The sequence below is a fragment of the Ptychodera flava genome, unplaced genomic scaffold (assembly GCF_041260155.1).
Source record: "Ptychodera flava strain L36383 unplaced genomic scaffold, AS_Pfla_20210202 Scaffold_94__1_contigs__length_393698_pilon, whole genome shotgun sequence".
Classification (NCBI taxonomy): Eukaryota; Metazoa; Hemichordata; class Enteropneusta; family Ptychoderidae; genus Ptychodera; species Ptychodera flava.
The window spans coordinates 150858-169777 of NW_027248416.1; the positions used below are offsets into that span (position 1 = coordinate 150858).

General features: G+C 38.8%; 2 long non-coding RNA genes across 3 annotated transcripts; both read right to left on the reverse strand.

Moving 5' to 3' along the window:
• Positions 1-2057: 2057 nt before the first annotated feature.
• On the reverse strand, positions 2058-10733 carry LOC139129132 (uncharacterized). Of its 2 annotated transcripts, XR_011551527.1 has the most exons (4): positions 10394-10733; positions 3165-3276; positions 2838-2961; positions 2058-2355 (listed from the first exon to the last, which is right to left on the reverse strand). It is a non-coding gene; the product is annotated as an uncharacterized lncRNA (long non-coding RNA). The 2 variants fall into 2 exon arrangements; XR_011551528.1 differs by lacking the exon at positions 2838-2961.
• A 1738-nt stretch (positions 10734-12471) lies between these two features.
• LOC139129136 (uncharacterized) lies at positions 12472-17930 on the reverse strand. The gene is made up of 3 exons (XR_011551529.1): positions 17838-17930; positions 16764-16974; positions 12472-13196 (listed from the first exon to the last, which is right to left on the reverse strand). It is a non-coding gene; the product is annotated as an uncharacterized lncRNA (long non-coding RNA).
• Positions 17931-18920: the final 990 nt, after the last annotated feature.

Consider the following 18920-nt stretch of genomic DNA (forward strand, 5'->3'; position numbering starts at 1 on the left):
CATATTGGATCGTATCATAAAACAAATTGATGTGCATATGTATGACATAGGTCAATGTCCTTGTACCAAGTTTGAATATAATCGGTGAGATATGCCTGAGTTATGGCTCTGTACATGAAAAAATCGTAACAAAATGGCCGCCTGGCGGCCATATTTGATCGTATCACAAAACAAATTGATGTGCATATGTATGACATAGGTCAATGTCCTTGTACCAAGTTTGAATATAATCGGTTGAGATATGCCTGAGTTATGGCTCTGTACATGAAAAAATCGTAACAAAATGGCCGCACGGCGGCCATATTGGATTGTATCACAAAAAAAATTGACGTGCATATCTATGACATTGGTCAATGTCCTTGTACCAACTTTGAATAAAATCAGTTGAAACATGCCTGAATTATGGCTCTGTACATGAAAAAATCGTAATAAAATGGCCGCCTGGCAGCCATATTGGATCGTATCACAAAACAAATCGACGTGCATCTGTATGACATATGAAGTAATCCTTGTACAAAGTTTGAATGAAATCACTTAGGGCATCTATGAGATATCTGCGTGAACGGACGGACGGACGCACGGACGCACGCACGGACGCACGCACGCACACACGCACGGACATGACCAAACCTATAAGTCCCCCCGGACGGTGTCCGTGGGGACTAAAAAGTTCATGCAGAAACGGTAAAATATATTGTCAGCAATGTAGTGTTAATTTTGACTTTACATCAAAATATGTCTTTGCTGGATACCAAATATATGGCGAAATATTAAAATCAGCCATGTTCGGCAAAATCCACACAACAGCATTGATCCTTTTCTAATTTGATTTGATTTGCTCATGTTATCCTTGTATGACAGTCAGTACAATATGGAACTTGAACACAACACAGTGAATAAGTATGCTGTAAATGAAATGGTGTGGCTGCATCCACATGCAGCAATAGGAGTGCCTTTGTCTCTCACCCCTCATTTCCAACCTGTCCCATCCCTGAAAAAATAGTTTGGTCTTATATTTATAATGTTAATAATTTCTGTATTTGTTAAAATGTGCGCATCTCAAAAACTTTTGATCATAAACATTTTCATTGTTTTTTATAGCTGACCAGTCAGTTAACCTGTTTATATTGAATATTGCGCATTTTTCCGCAGTATTTGACATTTTCTGAATACCTTCTTATTCAGTTTGTCATTTTCTAAAAGTTTAAATGCTCCATTGTGTGGTCAAGCTTTCCACCAGCATCAAATGTGGTACTTCATATAGGAGGGTCTGCCTCTAGATGGAGGGCATCATGAACAGTGTTTGTGGTTAATTCCTCCACGTAAACTTCTGATTGTACTGTAAACATTGAACATGGCGACGTCCGATTTTCCTGTCTAAAACTTTCACTCATTTTCGTTCATATGACTCTGAAACTCCAGGAAACGATTGGGAAGAAAGGGTTATCTTGAAATATTGAGGTACTCGCCGATATTTTGCAAAATTGAATGAGAAAAAATGCAAGGAAAATGCCGACAGGCTTACACAATGACAGTTTTCAGACTCGGAGGCATATGATCATCTCTGCAGATTATGCAACAGGCCAAGATCACGTGAGGCCATGAGGGGATATCCACGCAACTCAGTACCAAACACTAGCGCTCACAGAGTGAGCAACACAAAGTGAGTACCCCTAACGTCAGCTCAGTAGTCTGTAATAGATTGTAGTCAACTAAGATACCTTGGAGAAAGGCTTACACTGTGGCTATGCCGCTAAAGCCCTTTTGATTTTTGTCATAGCTCAAAATCGTTCTCCCACACCTCAACCTGAGCCATGAACACCCCCACCGTTTATGATATGACCCATCACAATGGCATGACGTCAACGGATCTTGACAGACGGAAGTCTTGACAGACGGAAGTCATTGACAGCAGCATACTGGTTTTCAACTCTAATACCTTCTCTGTCTATAAATAGACACGAGAAGGTAAAAATCAGCACTCATTTTGGAATGGCTGCAGTTTTTTTTTCAGATTGCATTGGCGGTTAAAGGCTGTACTGACCTGTAGAAACCTGAAACACCTCGGTCCATGTACTGTCACCTTTCATCGCTAATTCCATGTCAGACATGTCACACTGTGGAATTGGTGACGGATACACGGAATAAACTCTCTTCTCAGGACAACACTGTAATATCAGTTCAAACTGCTGCAATGTGTCCACAGACATGTCTGCCATCTATTTACCATCTCTGATCCATTGACAGACTTCCTTTTGAGATGGAATTGTGTCATATGTCACCACAGCCAAGTTGTCTACAGCTTTTGTTGTACTCTGGACTCATTGAGGATTTTCTAAAGTGCTCAGGTGATTTCTGGAAAAAAAAAGAGATTTTCTATTTAAGGCAGAATGCACCTCAAAGACAGATATTCAGACTCACAACTTTTTACAATTCTCTTCTAATCTACCACTTGTGGGGGATCATTTTCACCTTTTTACACAATGGTTCGGCCTGAACCCATTGTTATCAATGGAGGCTTTGGACCTGATTAAAGGGAATTGGGGTGAACAGGTCACAGCTCTTGGAGGGAAAAAAAGTTTTACTGTCTTAGTTTTTCAGAATAGTGGCAAATTTGAACATCAAGAATTGCTATAAAATGTTGGGCAATTTGTTTCTCTAGTTCCAAACTTTGCATTGTGACTCCTGATTTTATTCTTGATTTAATAAGAGAATGGTTGAAAGTTTCATTGAGGAAAGTTTAAAGAAAAAGTTGAAGTCTTTCACTTTTGAGGCACATACTAACTTAAGATTCATTTAAGACTCATTTAAGGAATAAGACAATGTTGATGTACTACTCTTAGATATTATTGATGTTGCTCCTTCGACAATTTCTGCAAGATCTTCTCTCTGTTTGTGACATAGTTTTATAAGATGTTCTGAAAAGCCTTTACATCTATCAATATTACTGACACCAAGTTCCTGAAATGAGGGACTTGAATTAATGACAGTTCTTCTGGTAACATATTGGCTGTCATTAAAAAATTTATCGTCACCAGAAAAGCTATCGATCTGAACTGAAATACTTATTTCAAAAAAAGATGTCAATATGATTACAAATGTCAAAGTTATGCCTGTTTTATCATCCTGACGATTTAAGTAAGATCTTTTGATGTATTTCCTACCTTTGATGGCGTCACCATTGCAGCATGCATGGTTGCACTGCGTGCAATACATCTGTAGTAATACAACTGGCATCCTTCCCACAATGCAATTGCTTCAGACGTCACTTGATCACTGCAAATACATATCAATACGACATCAAAACGGGTTCTAATAATCAGTATCATTCAAGGTAAACATTATATAATTTACCAGGTCCAAGCAAAAAATAAAAAAAACCGCAATTATACGGTGTCGCTCACATTTGATCAGAATTGGTACATACCAGTATGGGTACCAAAGATCAACAATAAATGTTGTTTCTATCTGTTCAGTGTAGGAAAATTCTACGTTGAATGTTATGACAATGATTTCCGCACAGTACAACCAGAAAAAATACCGTCAAGGACAGTGTGCTCACATTCGGTTTGAATTGGTAAACTCAAGAAATATTTAAACCAGAAAAAGAAGAAAGACTAAAGCAAATAAGGTCTGCAACTTAGGTACTGGAGGTCATCTTTAGGAACATGCATACGTATGAACTTCTATAGCAATGGGACAAGCAGATCCTAAATATAAGCAAAAGTCAACAAAAAAATTAGCCAGAGAAGCTTGACAAAAAAAAAAGGTGGGAGAATGGCGAAAAAATAAAGAGTGGGAAAAAATGTACAAGGGATCTGGTAAAAAGTAATGCTACCTCATCAATCTTCTAGCCCCTACCCCCTCCTGAATATCAAATGTTCCATTCCTTACATAAGACCAGCTGGCATGGCAGGAAATGAAAGTTTCCCCCAGGAAACATCTTTCTGCGAGAACTCCTACTTACCTGTCACTTTTACTTTTGGGTTATCTCATTTGCTGCCTTCCAGAACGAGGCAAAAATTTAAATACACGTGATCTCATCCCAGGCGGAAACCGCCATGAGATTCCATATTCAAACAGTTCTCAACCTCCATAATAGACTATCAAAATAGTGGGGAGGAGGGAGGGAGGAGTGACAGGTAAGTAGGAGTTCTCGCAGAAAGATGTTTCCTGGGGGAAACTTTCATTCTGCTTCATCCTCCTACTTACCTGTCACTATTACTTTTGGGTTACACAGAATCCAAAGCTTAATTGGAGGAGGGTATGTCAAACAAATACTCCCAACCTAGGTAGAACCACACCTCAAAGAACCTAAAGCAAAACTAGCTTCCATAGGCACATCCTTGAGGTAAAAGTTAATAAAGGTATTTGGAGAAGCCCAAAAACCAGCTTTACAAATGTCATCCACTGACACTCCTTTAAACAAAGCCCACGAGGCAGCCATAGCTCGCGTATCATGTGCTCTGATGGAATGTACAAGTCTACAATGGCCATCGGAAGAATCATAGGCAAGTTGGATTGTATCCCTTAACCATCTAGAAATAGTGTCCTTGGACACTGGACCATGTTGACCTGGAGACACCTTAATGAACAACTGTTCTGTATTACCACGAAGTTGTGCAGTCATCTTAATGTAGTAACGAAGAGCCCTACAAGGACAAATAAGTTTATCCTGAGGATCACTTGAAATATTTTCAAGACTCGGAATGAATATCTCTGTACCAACACGAGATACAGATTCATTCTTTGACAGAAAACCTGCCCTAGGCAACAATCTAACACCTGTAGGCTCCCATCTGAGATAAGCACTGTTGATAGACAAAGCATGAATCTCACTACGTCTACGCCCAGATGCCACAGCTATGAGAAAAACAGTCTTCATAGTTAAATACTTCAAACAAGATTCACTAATAGGCTCGTAAGGAGCTGGCTTAAATGAGTCCAACACTAATGGAAGACTCCAAGAAGGCAAAAGTCTCCTCTGAGGAGGACGCTTAACAAAAAACCCTTTAATCAGACTATCCAAAAGAGGATGCTGACCTACACTATGTTCACCATAACTCGGAAGGAAAGAACTCAACGCTGAACGATATGTTGAAATAGTTTGGGGCTTTAGACCTCTAGCCTCAAAAAGAAAAACCAGAAAATCACCCACAGAACTTAGAGGTGGATGCATGGGATCCACATCATGTTCTTTGCACCAATCACTGAATACTCTGAACCTGTAATAGTATGATTTAATGGTTGATGATCTACGAGAGTTCGCTGCATATTCTGCAGCTCTCGCTGAAAATCCCTCTGAGCAAAAACGTTTCTTGACAGTTTCCAAGCAGTCAACTGGAGGACTGATGGATCTGGGTGAAGAAAACCCGACAACGGTTGGCTCAGAATGTCTGGGGTCTCTGGTAGCTTTATTGGAATTTCTATTAGCAACTCCAGCAATCGAGGAAACCACAGTTGTCTTTTCCAATTCGGCGCTATCAGAATGACAACACACTCCTCATGTCTCATCTTGCTAAGAACTCTAGGAATCAGAGACACTGGAGGAAACGCGTACGCAAACATGTTTGTCCAGGGAACTGAAAAGGCATCCACTGCCTCTGCTCTTTGGTCTGGAACTGGAGAACAATACACCTGCAGATGGGCATTGTGTGCGGTTGCAAACAGATCTATATGAGGCCTGTCTAACACCTTGAAAAGGGACTCTACCATCTGATGTTTTAACATCCACTCTGTTGGGATAGTAGGTCGTCTTCTGGACAGAGCATCTGCTATCAGATTGCACCTGCCTGGTATGTGAGCTGCCCTGATCCTGATATTTCTGATAATGCACCAATTCATTAGATGCCAAGTGAGGATGCAGAGAGATGGAGACCGTGTCCCCCCTTGTTTGTTCAAATATGATACTATGGTTGAATTGTCTGACCTTACAAGAACCAATCTCCCTAAGATATGAGGGACGAAGGCCTTTAAACTTTCCCATACTGCCTGAAGCTCGAGAAAGTTTATGTGCTCTTGTCTCTGGGCTACTGACCAAACTCCTGAAATGGAATGTATTGAAGCATCCGTTGTTATTGTTAACTCTGGGGGCTCCAGGGACAGTGAAACTCCCTTGAAAAAATGGACTCTGTTGGTCCACCAATGAAGATGCTGTGTTAACAGAGCGTCTACCCTTATAGGATGACTGAGAGGATTCTGATGTGGTCTCCATTGAGACAGAAGGAAAATTTGAACTGGCCTCATGTTCAACCTTGCCAAAGGAATGAGCTGAACGCAAGATGCCATAAGACCTAGGAGGCGAAGAAAGTGCCTCGCCGTCTGAAAACTGCCGGGCAAGAGATGACTTACCATTTCGCAAATAGCTTGAAAACGCTCTGGCATTGGAGTAGCAATCCCTTCCTCCAAATCTATTTTCGCCCCTATATAATGAATGCTCTGACTGGGGCAAAGTTCTGACTTCTTTTCGTTTGGTAGCCAGCCTAGACTGACAGCTGTCCTTAAAATACGTGCTGTATCCCGCTGCAATAACCTGATCTGCGTCTGCCTGGCTAGCCAATCGTCCAGATACATGTGGACATAAATTTGTTGCTTTCGAAGAAAGGCACCCAAAACTGCTGTGACCTTGGTAAACACACGGGGTGCTGACGACAGACCGAAAGGCAGTGTCCGAAACTGAAACACCTTGCCCTGCACTGCAAACCTGAGAAAATGTCTGCAGTCTGGGTGAATAAGGATATGTTGATAAGCGTCTGTTAGATCGATTGAAACTGCATAATCCCCTTTTGACAGATCTGATAAAACTGAACGTAGAGTTTCCATCTTGAAGTGTTTCTTTTTGAGAAAATGGTTTAATGGGCGGAGATTTAAAATTGGTCTCCAACCCCCTGATCTCTTTGGAATTAGAAACATTGAGCTGTAAAAATCTTTTGATCTGTCTGTGACAGGCTCGATAGCCCTCTTTGAGATTAATGATGCTATTTCCTGAAGGATAGCGTTTCTCTTCCCTAAATCCGACGGAAGAGGAAAATTATAACCTTGATTGTAAGAGGGGAACTTGAAGAAATTCCAAGCGATAACCTTCTGAAACTACCCCTAAAACCCACGGGTCGTTGGTTATCTTGGCCCAGTGCTGACTGAAAAGAGATAATCTTCCCCCTACTGGCACCTCCGGAAAAGGAATTTGAATATTTAACTGTGCTAGATTTACACACTGAGCCCCTGGCAAACCGTCATTGTTTAAAAGAATGGTCTCTGGGCTTACCCGGAAAGGGCGGCACTGGTGGTCTAAAGCTCTTCTTATCCCTTTTACCCTTAAAGTAATTACTAGGTGTAGCAGAAACAGAACTCTTGACAGAAAGTCTGTTAAGTTTAGCGGAAGGCTGCGACTTGGGCTGAAAAGAAGCAGGTCGCTTAACTCCCTGACGTGGTCTAGAAAGGGAGACTATTTCCCTAACATCTCTAGCTGCTTCAGCTTCCTGGTGAAAAATATCTGAGACTTCTCCATGGAAGAGTTTATCACCCCGAATAGGAAGCTTAGTCAAACGATTCCGAGTTGATCTTGTAGGAAAATCCATCTGATCAAGGAATAATTCCCTTCTGGCAGAAACTGACAAAGCAATGGCACGCAAGAGTTGATCTGCTGAAGAAGTTAGAGAAAACTGCAAAAATTCCAAACCCTTAGACAATTGGTCATCAGAAATATTAGAACATGGCGAAACTGCCGTATGTACAAAAGCGGTTGCCAACAATGAATGTAAAATGCATCTCAGTAAAACTCTGAGAGCTTTATCTACCATAAGATGTCCAAGATCAGCCTTATGGGTAAAACCTCTCAAATCCTTAGCTGAAAAATGTTTCTTATCAGCTGCCAATTTAGTGTGGACAAAACTCTCTACACTAGGCGCTCTGGCAAACTCCTCAAAGTCTTTTTCAAGGAACCTGAAATTCTTGTCTACAGACTTTGTGTACTTAGACACTCGGCAAACTCTTCTCAATAGCTGTCCATCTTTGAGCAATCAGTCCCTCAATGGGCAAACGAGGAGCTCCTGTAACTGTACTATCTCCACCAAGTAAAAAAGACTGACGTTGACCATGACTGCTATCATCTTTTGTACAGCCAAGCACATTGCCAATAATGTTAATAATGTCATGCCATTTCCCAGACAAAGCTTCTGACATGTCAGCAGTACTTTCAAACGGCCTGAAAAACTACCATCAAGCGAAACTGACTGCTAAAGAGAATAAATAAACAGGAAATAATAGACGATACCGTAACTCACGCTCCAAGGAAGGAACAGTAGAGCAAAAACCGGACGTCAAAATACCATATACTGGAAGGCTGAAAAACGGTGTGTTTACACACACCGAGGCAAATGAGAACTGTTTGAATATGGAATCTCATGGCGGTTTCCGCCTGGGATGAGATCACGTGTATTTAAATTTTTGCCTCGTTCTGGAAGGCAGCAAATGAGATAACCCAAAAGTAACAGTGACAGGTAAGTAGGAGGATGAAGCAGAATGCGACTTCCTTATGGGCAGAGATTGCCATATGCTCGTCGGCATGGCATGCAGTACATACATCTTCGACTTATCAAATAACAACCAGTCGCAGAACTCATTCTGCCATGCATGCTGAAAAGATTGCGGTTTTGTCTTTCTCGATTAGGCAAGAAATGAATAAATAAATAAATAAATAAATAAATTGTGCTGTTCCGATAACATGGTTTTCAAAAATAGGGTAGGTAGGTCGGCAGGGATTTTTTCCAAAATATTTTTATTTTTAAATATGCACTTTTCAGGGGTTCAGGGCGGTCAAACACTGGCCACATTTCCATAGAAATGTATCATACATATGAAAGGAAAAAAACATAAAGACATCCTCGTTCAAGCAAAAATCAAATGCCAGGTAACGAACACGTGATTTTACGGTTTTTTTCTTTCTTTTTTTACTTCCGTGTTTACGTAGCTCTAAAAAGTTTAGGGTCGGCAGGCAAAAAATAGGGTAGGTTGGTTATGGAACAGCACATAGTTTTTTTCTTTGGCCTCATATTTCCTTCGTGCTTCTCCTTGTCGTTTGTTTCTGTATTCTTCTTTGGGGGCTCACACCCTTAAAAAAACACGCCACGTATTGGTAGGGTGATCCGAAACAGCGTAGTCAGGTCGCGAGTGTGACAGCAGACTTGCAAGACCTATTACCTTTCTAACAAACTTTGCTAGTATCAAGAATTGTGATTGGTCAAAATAATAGTCTGCACGTGAAATCAGCCAATTGCGTGCGTTATTTTTAAAAGTTTTAGCTGTCGCGGCTGTCGTTCTCTGTACAAAGAGTTTGTAATTCATTAGGTACTGCAGTAGCAAAACTAGGAAAAACACTCATGCAAACGGGAATCGGACCTACAAATAGTTGGATACATAGCCAAACAAATTCAGTTTTCAAAATTATTATGTGAATTTTGCGCTGGTCCGAAGGACCAGTGGTCTGGAAAAAATACTGGTCTGTCTGGATTCTGTTGGTCTCGGACCAGCGGACCAGCGTTAATTTCGCATGCTGGTAGCAAGTTTCATCAACTTTGGTCCAGTCAATTTAAATATATATCTCTAATTAGCAAAGTTCATTAAATATGTAAATTAGGAATTGGCCAAAGTTAAAACGCTTAATGACTTTCAATAATGTTAAATCATAGTATCTTTAATATACATACCAAGTTTGGTCGATTTTGATTGAGTCAATCAGACATATATCCCTAATTAGGAAAGTTCATTAAATATGCAAATTAGCAGCTCTCTTTCATGTCACCCCTTAATGGTTCCCATGCTGATATATCTTGGTGTGATCAAACATTTGTAGCAAATCTCATCAAATTGTGTGTAGTTGTTTTTAATGAATATCCGTTTTTTCTAAAATCATTAATTATGCAAATGAGCAAAAAGTATGCAAGCCAGACCCACCAAAAACTAATCAGTTCTTGCCATTGCTAACTGAAACTATATACCAGATTTGATTCTGATAAGCCGTTTTGAGATATCGGACCAACAGACAGACAGACAGACAGACACACGGACACACAGACATCGCTACGATATCATGTATTGGATCTGTGTGAAGCCAGACTTTTGCACTCAATAAGTAATACTTACAAAAATCATAACATACAACATTGTAAGGGTCAATTCACAAAATTCCTTGTTATCCTTGGTATATTGACACAGAGCTGATCAGAAATTTGTTTTGACGTTGTCAGTTTTCAGTCCTTTAAATTAATGTATTGTTAGATCGGCCTTTTGATTTGTTTACACAATGATGCATCACATGTATGGGGTTTTAAAAAAGTCAATGGTACTGAGTTGAAAACCAAGGTATACCTCATTTTCAATGTCTTCATAGTCCTACCTCTAATTCTTTATTTTTCTGGCAAATAATGCTTTTTTCCATTCTGGCATGTCATCCGTGATTGGGATCTTCTCAATCTTTTTCCCCAGTGGCATATCCATCACAGCACCGGTACTATTATCGTTGAGAACGGCGAGGGTTCTGCACTGGCTGTTGGTGATTTCTTTGGCTTGACGGCGACCGGAGGGGGCACTTTCTTAATTGTGGATGGCTGGTGAGTCACCCGGTGTTGTGAGTGTCGCGACGCTGTCTGGATCAGTCTCTATTTCATCATCAGTACTTTTGCTAAGACTGGTGGAGTCTGTGTCCTGCTCACTGCAGCTGCTGTCAGGATCCGTATCGCCCCTGTCAAAATTTTAACAGAAAAATAAATTAACTTTTCAGAATACAGTCAGCAATTGTTTGAGATTACAAGCAAATCTTCGACTTCTTCACCTTCTTCACTTCCTTAACCCTTTCACGGCATGGTTTAGCCCAAAAGCCATTGTTATCAATGGTAATTGTGGACTCTTTAACAGGAAACGGGGATGTGAACAGGTTAACGAAAAGAGTATGTACTCCAGTCACAAATTGCATTGAGTTCTATGCAATGTCATCGTTGAACAGTAGAACTATGGTCTGTATTTCTATTCATTCGTCAATGCATTACACATTAAGGTATTATACAACTCAAAATGAAAGACTCAATCTTTTGCTCAAACTTTCTTTAAGGAATCTTTCAACCATTCTCTTTCAAAATCAAGAATAAAAGTTTGGGGTCAACATGCAAATTTTGGTACTTAGTTACCAAGGTTTACTGATATTTGAAATTCAAAATGGTTGCACATCTCAGTGTTAACTCTATGGAGAAAAATAAAATTTTGAATTTCAAATACCAAGCTAAGAAAAGTTTTCTTACACAAAGAGCTTTAAAATGAACCCCCACAAGTGGTATATCAGAAAAAAAGGAGAAGTTTGAGAGTCCAAATATCTGTCTCTGAGGCATATTCTACCTCAACATATATAACATGTGGCATTCTGACAAGATTTAGGCAATGAAAGCAACCAACTGCATTTCAAAACTCATGATGGTTGTTCAATTCTGTGATCGCTTTCCGCTCACCTTTGCCTGAATTTCTTCAAACATGGGACCATTGATTTCTCGTAGCAAGGCAGACTGTGTATCATTTGCTTGTGGCTTGAATTATCTGAAATAAGAAATATTAAAAATCCATGAATTAATATCCTTTATAGATCACCATTGGAGTCTCTTGCGACAATGATTTGGAGAAATTGCCATTTGCTGTTGTGGTATCGTTTCATCATTGGTGTTGCCATGACAACTTGTTCACATGCAAAAATGCTCAGTCTCAGTGGATCGGTTAAAACCCATGAACATATATTCTAAAGAAAGCTGCAAAGTTCAGTGCTAAGTGCAAAATTTGACCAACCAGAGGGGTAATTTGGGTAGAAATGTCATGTATACAAAAAAATGGTGACAACATCACTGTTCGCTCCCATATATTTATCAAACAAGTCAACAATTGTATGAAACATGGACATACATATACAGACAGACTGACATACACAGACTGGCACAGAGTGATGACATTGACCCCAAGTGTGCCTTGGCCCATGGAGAGTGATAAAGATATAACAAACAGCTGAATGTAATGATAAAATAGTTAAGTATAGGCCTACACAGGCACTGAGAGTGAATATGTTACAGCAATTTGATTAGTTTTTTCCCTTTTCTACTTCTGTGATAATCTTTAAGACAATCAATCTGCAAGGAAGTTTATGTATTGACAAATATGTTATCTTTTACAAGCACACAGCAACCTGTTCTTGATTTTTTCATGTACAATATTTGACATAGATTGAAATACATAACATGCAACCAATGTTTACACTTAGCCCATACACCAGATACATGGAGAAATTTCAACATACAATCATCAACTCAGAAAGCCTACATGGAAAAGTAAACATTGTTTTCTTCCAGAACAGCTGGTGCATCCACATCTGGACAAAGATGATCACACAAGAGATAAAGTTAAACTGTGGTGAACTTGACTATTCCTTTCGAATCCTTACCTAACTTGACATCTTAAACTAAAATACACTGCATGGTTAATGGTGCACAAAAATACATCGTGGTGGACCATTTGATAAGGGATGATGTCTGGAAGATCGATGAGGTACTTTATCTTTTTTATACGATCCATTGTACATTCTTTTTTCCCCACTCTCCCATCTTTTCTTGTAGCTGCCCTCACGACCTGGAGGAGGGTGTGGAAAACTCCCCCTGGCAGTTATGACACCACCAAATGGGATATCTGGTGGGGGAGGTGGTGGATATCCTTGTAGCTGCCCTCACGATTTGGGGGAGGGTGCTGTGAGGTCCTTTGAGCCGCATGGACACCACCCATAGCATTTTCCGGTGGGGGAGGTGGTGGGATACCCTTGTTACTGCTTTAACAAGGCCAGCTGCTCTTGTCGGACTTGGTGGTAATAATATTGTCAGCAACGCCTCCGCTTCCTTTGGTGATGGAGGTGGTCTAATATCGTGTATGGATGGTTGGGAGCGAGTCAAGTCACCTGGTTTGGGATGCTTGTGTCATCGTAAATGGCTTTAGTCTGTGTTGTTGGTTGCACTGAGCTCAATGATGAAATGCTTGTTGAATATATGGGTTCCTGTTTATCCTGTACTGCAGCGTTGGAAGACCGTACTATATTCCGTGAGTAAATGTGATCACTTGGGTCAGGTGGCAGGTAGTATATTCTCTCTTCTGGAACTGGTTTATCCTTCTTCAGAGACAATCTCCGGTTAGAAAAAATACAGAAAAACAATAATGAGTTTATTTTGACATCTTTTCAATATCTTACGATCTCCTGGAAGATTACCTGAACAGCTGCATGGCCATGTATTAACCCTTTCGCCAGTATATTTTGTTCATCTTCACTGTCTGAAATAGAGTGGATGGAACCATATATAGGGAAATGGGGATGTAGGATCAAGTACCATATTTATCAGTGTTAGCGCTCGTACTGGGGCAATCGTCAATCAACCAATTTGGATGAAAGTTTCAAATCAAGGTAATATTCTGGCGAGCCCAGCCTGATTTTTCAGGATAACATGATGCATCATGTCTGCTCAATTTCCATTAGCGCTATGTTGAAGTTTCGCACCAGTAATGAAACACATGGGAGTTCAAGCAAACACTTTAACCCTTTCACCCTCATGGTTTGTCCCAAATCCATTGTTTTCTATGGTTAAAGTTGGACCCGTATACAGGGAGCTGGGGGTGAAAGGGTTAATGTTGCGTTCTTTGAGGTGTTGAAACAAGTGTTATCGTTCTTTCATGATGTCTATCGATGGAAGTATGTTGTAATCCATATTTTTCTTTCTTCATTTGCTGTGAAATACGGGTAGAAACTGACGAAACTTCAACAGTGCTCAGCTCACACAATACACATCTCTGAGGTTACATTTGACTTTGTAATTATCAGTTATCACATTTCAATAAGCGTGTTCATTTAATGTATTCCTCATATTTACCTTGGTAATATAAAGGAAATTAAGTTAATTTTTTTTAACAATTATTTTAGTAGCAATAGGCAAAAACCACACACCATTGCATAATCTTAGCCAGTCTTTTGATCATGTTGGGCATGGTCCATGGAAGAAAATTCCGTGCTCAGGACTCCAGTTGCATGGAAAAATATGGAAGGATTACTCTCTACATTGGATTAGGTTGTTTATCTGATTTTCCGGAGGAAAAAAATTGTCACACAGGAAATGAGCTATTTCCAGATTCAAGATCAATTGATAAATACAGCAAGTGTTGTGACCTTTTTTACCAGATGTCTGACTATAAAAATAACAATTAAAGGGGAGCAATGAAACTAAGAATACCTTGATGTCTCTGATGTATTCAAGTCTGAAAGTGTGAATATGTCTGGTATCCAAGGGTACTGAGAAAAATTAAAATGATGGAAAATGAAAATGTGGTGTTTCAAAAACAGAAAATTGGATTTAACTGGCTTCCAGTCTTGATAATAAAGGTTTGCAACTTAGTATAAAAACATAGGTGTATGATGATGATCCTATTACACAAATCATGGATAAGTGTACGCAAACCACAGATAGAGAGACTGTTAGCGTTGTTTACTTTTGATTGACATTTTCAAAATGTGAAATGATTTTCTTTTATAGAGTGCTGTCATGGAAAGGGATACAGGATAGTGATGGCAAAAAGACATGTTTGCCGTCTCCTTGATATGGAAATCAATGTGACTTGATCAAATGTCCCAATAAACTTATTTGATCATAATGGTTTATTTTTTGACAGACTGTAGTGCAAGCGGTAAGAAAGATAACTGCAACACTAAATTATTGCAACAATGGAAACACCATGACGCAATTAAATTTTTAATTATCCAAATACAGAGTTTAGAATATTCAATGTGTGCATTCCATCTACATCAATCCTTCAATGAACCCTTTGAAATCTGTTAAGGAAAAAACTGAATTCTCACTCTGTGCCCTGAAAATTGGAAAAGACCAGTTCTATTGACAATGCATACGGTATGAAATATATTCCTATTCTACGAATTGAACTTGCATGGCTTCCCTGTTCAACAACTACATTTTGGTAAGATATGCTAAATTTCTCACAGGCAGGTCCTGTGACTGTATTTGAAAAGGCATCCCTAAGGGTCTGTCTACATCATTCACAGAAGGTAAATAAAAGTATGACTGGTGTTCCTATGAATTTATTTACACACAGTGCCCACATGATTATGAAATCTCTGGCTTCTTTACAGTCCTCACACAAACACAAAATGAAACCCTATTTTACAGATAACCCAGAAATTCCAAAAAAGGTCATGACATGTAACTCACAAGTTCTAGATGAGAATTCCCAGGATGAGCTGCAACCTGACATGTGCCTAGTAACATCAGTCTGTTGCATTGGTGACTAGAACACTGAGCATAAAAACCAGGGTGCCATATGCACTGAAGTACCAATCAACCTTTATGCCACACATGGCCGACAATTGAACACTCTTTAGTATTGATTTTAGGCATTGTTCACAGCACCAAACCTGGACAACCTTTGTTCCACTTCAACTTAATGAAATTTCTTTTTTTTCTGAAACGAACTACAACCAACCTCATTCATGATTTGGAAACCAGTTATTGTTTTTTTTATCGTAAATTTGTGAATGACAAATTCTTTCATTAAGTATGATAGGAAGAGAATTTTAAGATACTGAAACTTAAGGTAGCTTTTTCATAAAAATTGCAATCGGACATTTCAGAGTAAAATTACATCTTGTTTCATGTTGAAAATAGATTGAAAGGGCAATGCTTTGTTTGTAAATAATTATGACATCATTTCAACAAAAGTATTATACCACTTTTTCTAAATGGGAAGTTGCAACGGAGTAGGATGAGCACATTTTACATCATCCCTTTCGCATGTGAACAGGTCTATACTTCACCATTGAAAATGATGAGTTTTGGGTCAAACCATTGTGGCGAAGGGAATGAGATACTCTACAGCATTATCTGCATTGTGACCATCTACACATCCAATGACGGTCAAGATTATACTCTACAACATTGACCATCATGTTCTTCCCCTTGACTTGCCTGGTATACCTAATATTAAAATCTTTCTCTATCACTTTGATCAATTAATAAAGACGACTATTACAAAAACTGACTACCATCAAGACTTCAAATGTTTCCTCTAAATATTTTTCATCAATATCATGTCATTTGTGACTTTGTTTTACTCATTTTTAAAGTTTCATTTTAAACATGAAAGCTCACCACCATAACCTCAATTATTGTCAAATGGGCCAAGATCACCAGCTAACACCCGCTCCATTGACGGTATTCTTAAAACCAAAAACCAATTACAGTGTTTGTACAGATGCAAACATTGGAGAAATGAACTCTCTGATAAACAACAAACAGTGCTTCAAGGTCAACACCAGTTTAAATCATCTGAATACATACATGCAAGAAAGTATACAAGTTATTATGCACACAGATATTGGCCAATCACAGTGTTTTGGAAGACATTTTGAGAAAGAAAGTCATTTTCAGTGTTGAAGTTCTAGTCAAAAGAAGAAAGATCATATCTTTCTAACAGTAGAAATCTATTTGAAACCATTAAAAAGAAACTTGTTCAATTAGAAATACATAAGTGTATACACATCCTTCTTCAAAATTGATCATGCTTTCATATGCAGAACTGAATGATCCAGTATTGTTTTGTTTTGACCATCAAAATCAAAATTTTTCAAATTGGAATGAAACCAATGTTCACAAAAGTGCTATCAAGTATCCATCATCTGTTCAAGGATCTCTCACCTGATATTTTCTTCTTCCTCCTCAGCGACTTCGATGAGCTGCTTCTCCAGGTGTCTGGCGACGTCAAATTCCTCCAAGTATTCCAACTCTTTGAGGAGCGGAGCCTGCCTCTCTTCAATCTCTGCTAGAAACTTGCTGATGAAAACCTGCTGTCTTCTGACGAGGGAACGTCGCCGAGAGAGCTTCCTCCTGCCGATGAACCCCCTGACCACTGTGAGGTAGAGGGGGGTAGGAGGGGAAGACATGAAAGAGAACTTATTTGATGATTTCAATACATAATTATGCACATACAAACACATTCAAAAAGAAGCCACACCTCAGAAATTAACAACAGTAATTTCAAACGAAAATGTTTTGCAAATTTTTACATTCAAGTGCACTGTTCTGATGGCTGTTGGGAATTGAGTGGCAATTGATTTGTTGCTACTGCTGCAAGCAAGCCAGTTCAGAGTCTATTATGGGTAATTTGACAGAAATGCCAAATAACGAAGAAGGTTTCGTCAAGGACAGACAGGACACGTGTCTAAAAAGGGAAACATGTAATCGGAAATGAACAAGTTGATAGAAAACAAATATTTGCCACTTGTACAAAAGTATGTAAACTGTCAAAGGAATGGCAAGCATTGTAAGCATGCGACTAGCAGTGGGAGAACTTCAACATTTTGAGGATATATGTTTTGTAATTTCCATGTGTGGATATAAATATAACAGTGAGAAAATAAAACTGGGTTTGGGTGTTTTTTCTACAACAAAGTCATTGAACGTCCATCCAAGTTTTGTCAATTTTTAGTTTCATTGAACTAGTTAATTTAATCATAAATCCAGACAAGAAAATTCGGTGAAATACGAAAGTGATGTTTACATACCAGTGCAAGGATTTTCAACTTAAATGTGTATACACAAAAACTCAAAAATTTCTCACATGTTTACTTACAGCAAACAAAACCTGGTCTTTCACAAATGTAACTTAAATCTAAAACTAAACGTAAATATTTTACTTTATGTGGCTTATTGACACTGAAACCTATAATTATTTAGCATGCGTTTCATTTCTGACTTCAGTCAACAGCTTACCTTTTTGGCAGACTACAACCTTCTGCTCTGCGAGGGCGCAAATTAGGTTCAATTTCTCTACATGCCAGTACTTCAAAAACACTTTGTCCGTCCAATCTGATGAAAACAGGAAGAGATCATTAGTCATCTATATTTTAAGTTTTTGAAATATCTTCCACAGCATACGTCAAGAACATTGAGTCAAGCTTTCATGTTGTATTAATCAGTATTGCCTAAGGGAACCGTTCATGATGAATTTATACAAACATACCCCCTAGGATAGTGTTAAATTTTACTGTACTTTACACTGGCCCAGTTTTGTTCAGTCTTGCTTCTCCAATTGTGTTTTGAAATTTTTTTGAAATTTTTCGATCAGAGAAGGGATGAACTCACATGAACCATGTTCATTAAGGTAACATGCACCTCCAAATGGAAATCTTTTGACTTTTGCTGAATCTGTCTGTATGGAAACTTTACACCACTCCATTTTGAAATCATAGTAAAATCAAGGATTACCATTCAAAATTTGGTACAATAGAAAACAATTAGCCAATATATACTGACATTTGAAATTCAAGATTGCCATCATCCCCGTGTCAACATGATGACATGAGGAAAAATAAACTTTTTGATTTTTCACAAATATCAGATTTTTCAAAAATATTAGATGGTTGAAAACTGTATTTATTTCCATAAGCTTCAAAATGAGCCCCCACAAGTGGTAAGCGAAAATTGTCATTTCAAAGTTTGGTAGTCTGGATATCTGTCTGAGTGAATCCAACCCTAAACCTGGCCAGCAAGGTCAAAACAGACGAGGGGGGGGGGGGGGGGAAGGGATATATTCATCGCATCATCATATTTGGACTTGAAAATCATACTAAAAATGGGAAAATTTGACGAATATCATATTATTTAAAAATCAAATTTTCTTGATATTTTACAACATAAGCTTTTCTAAAATGGAAGAAATCGCACAGGAAATGACAGCTGATCACGGATAGAAAAGAATTGAAATATTTTGAAGTAAACCAGAACAGATACCACTCATATCATAGAAATGCCTCTTGCAAATATTATGCAATAATCACCAGAATATTTTTGCAA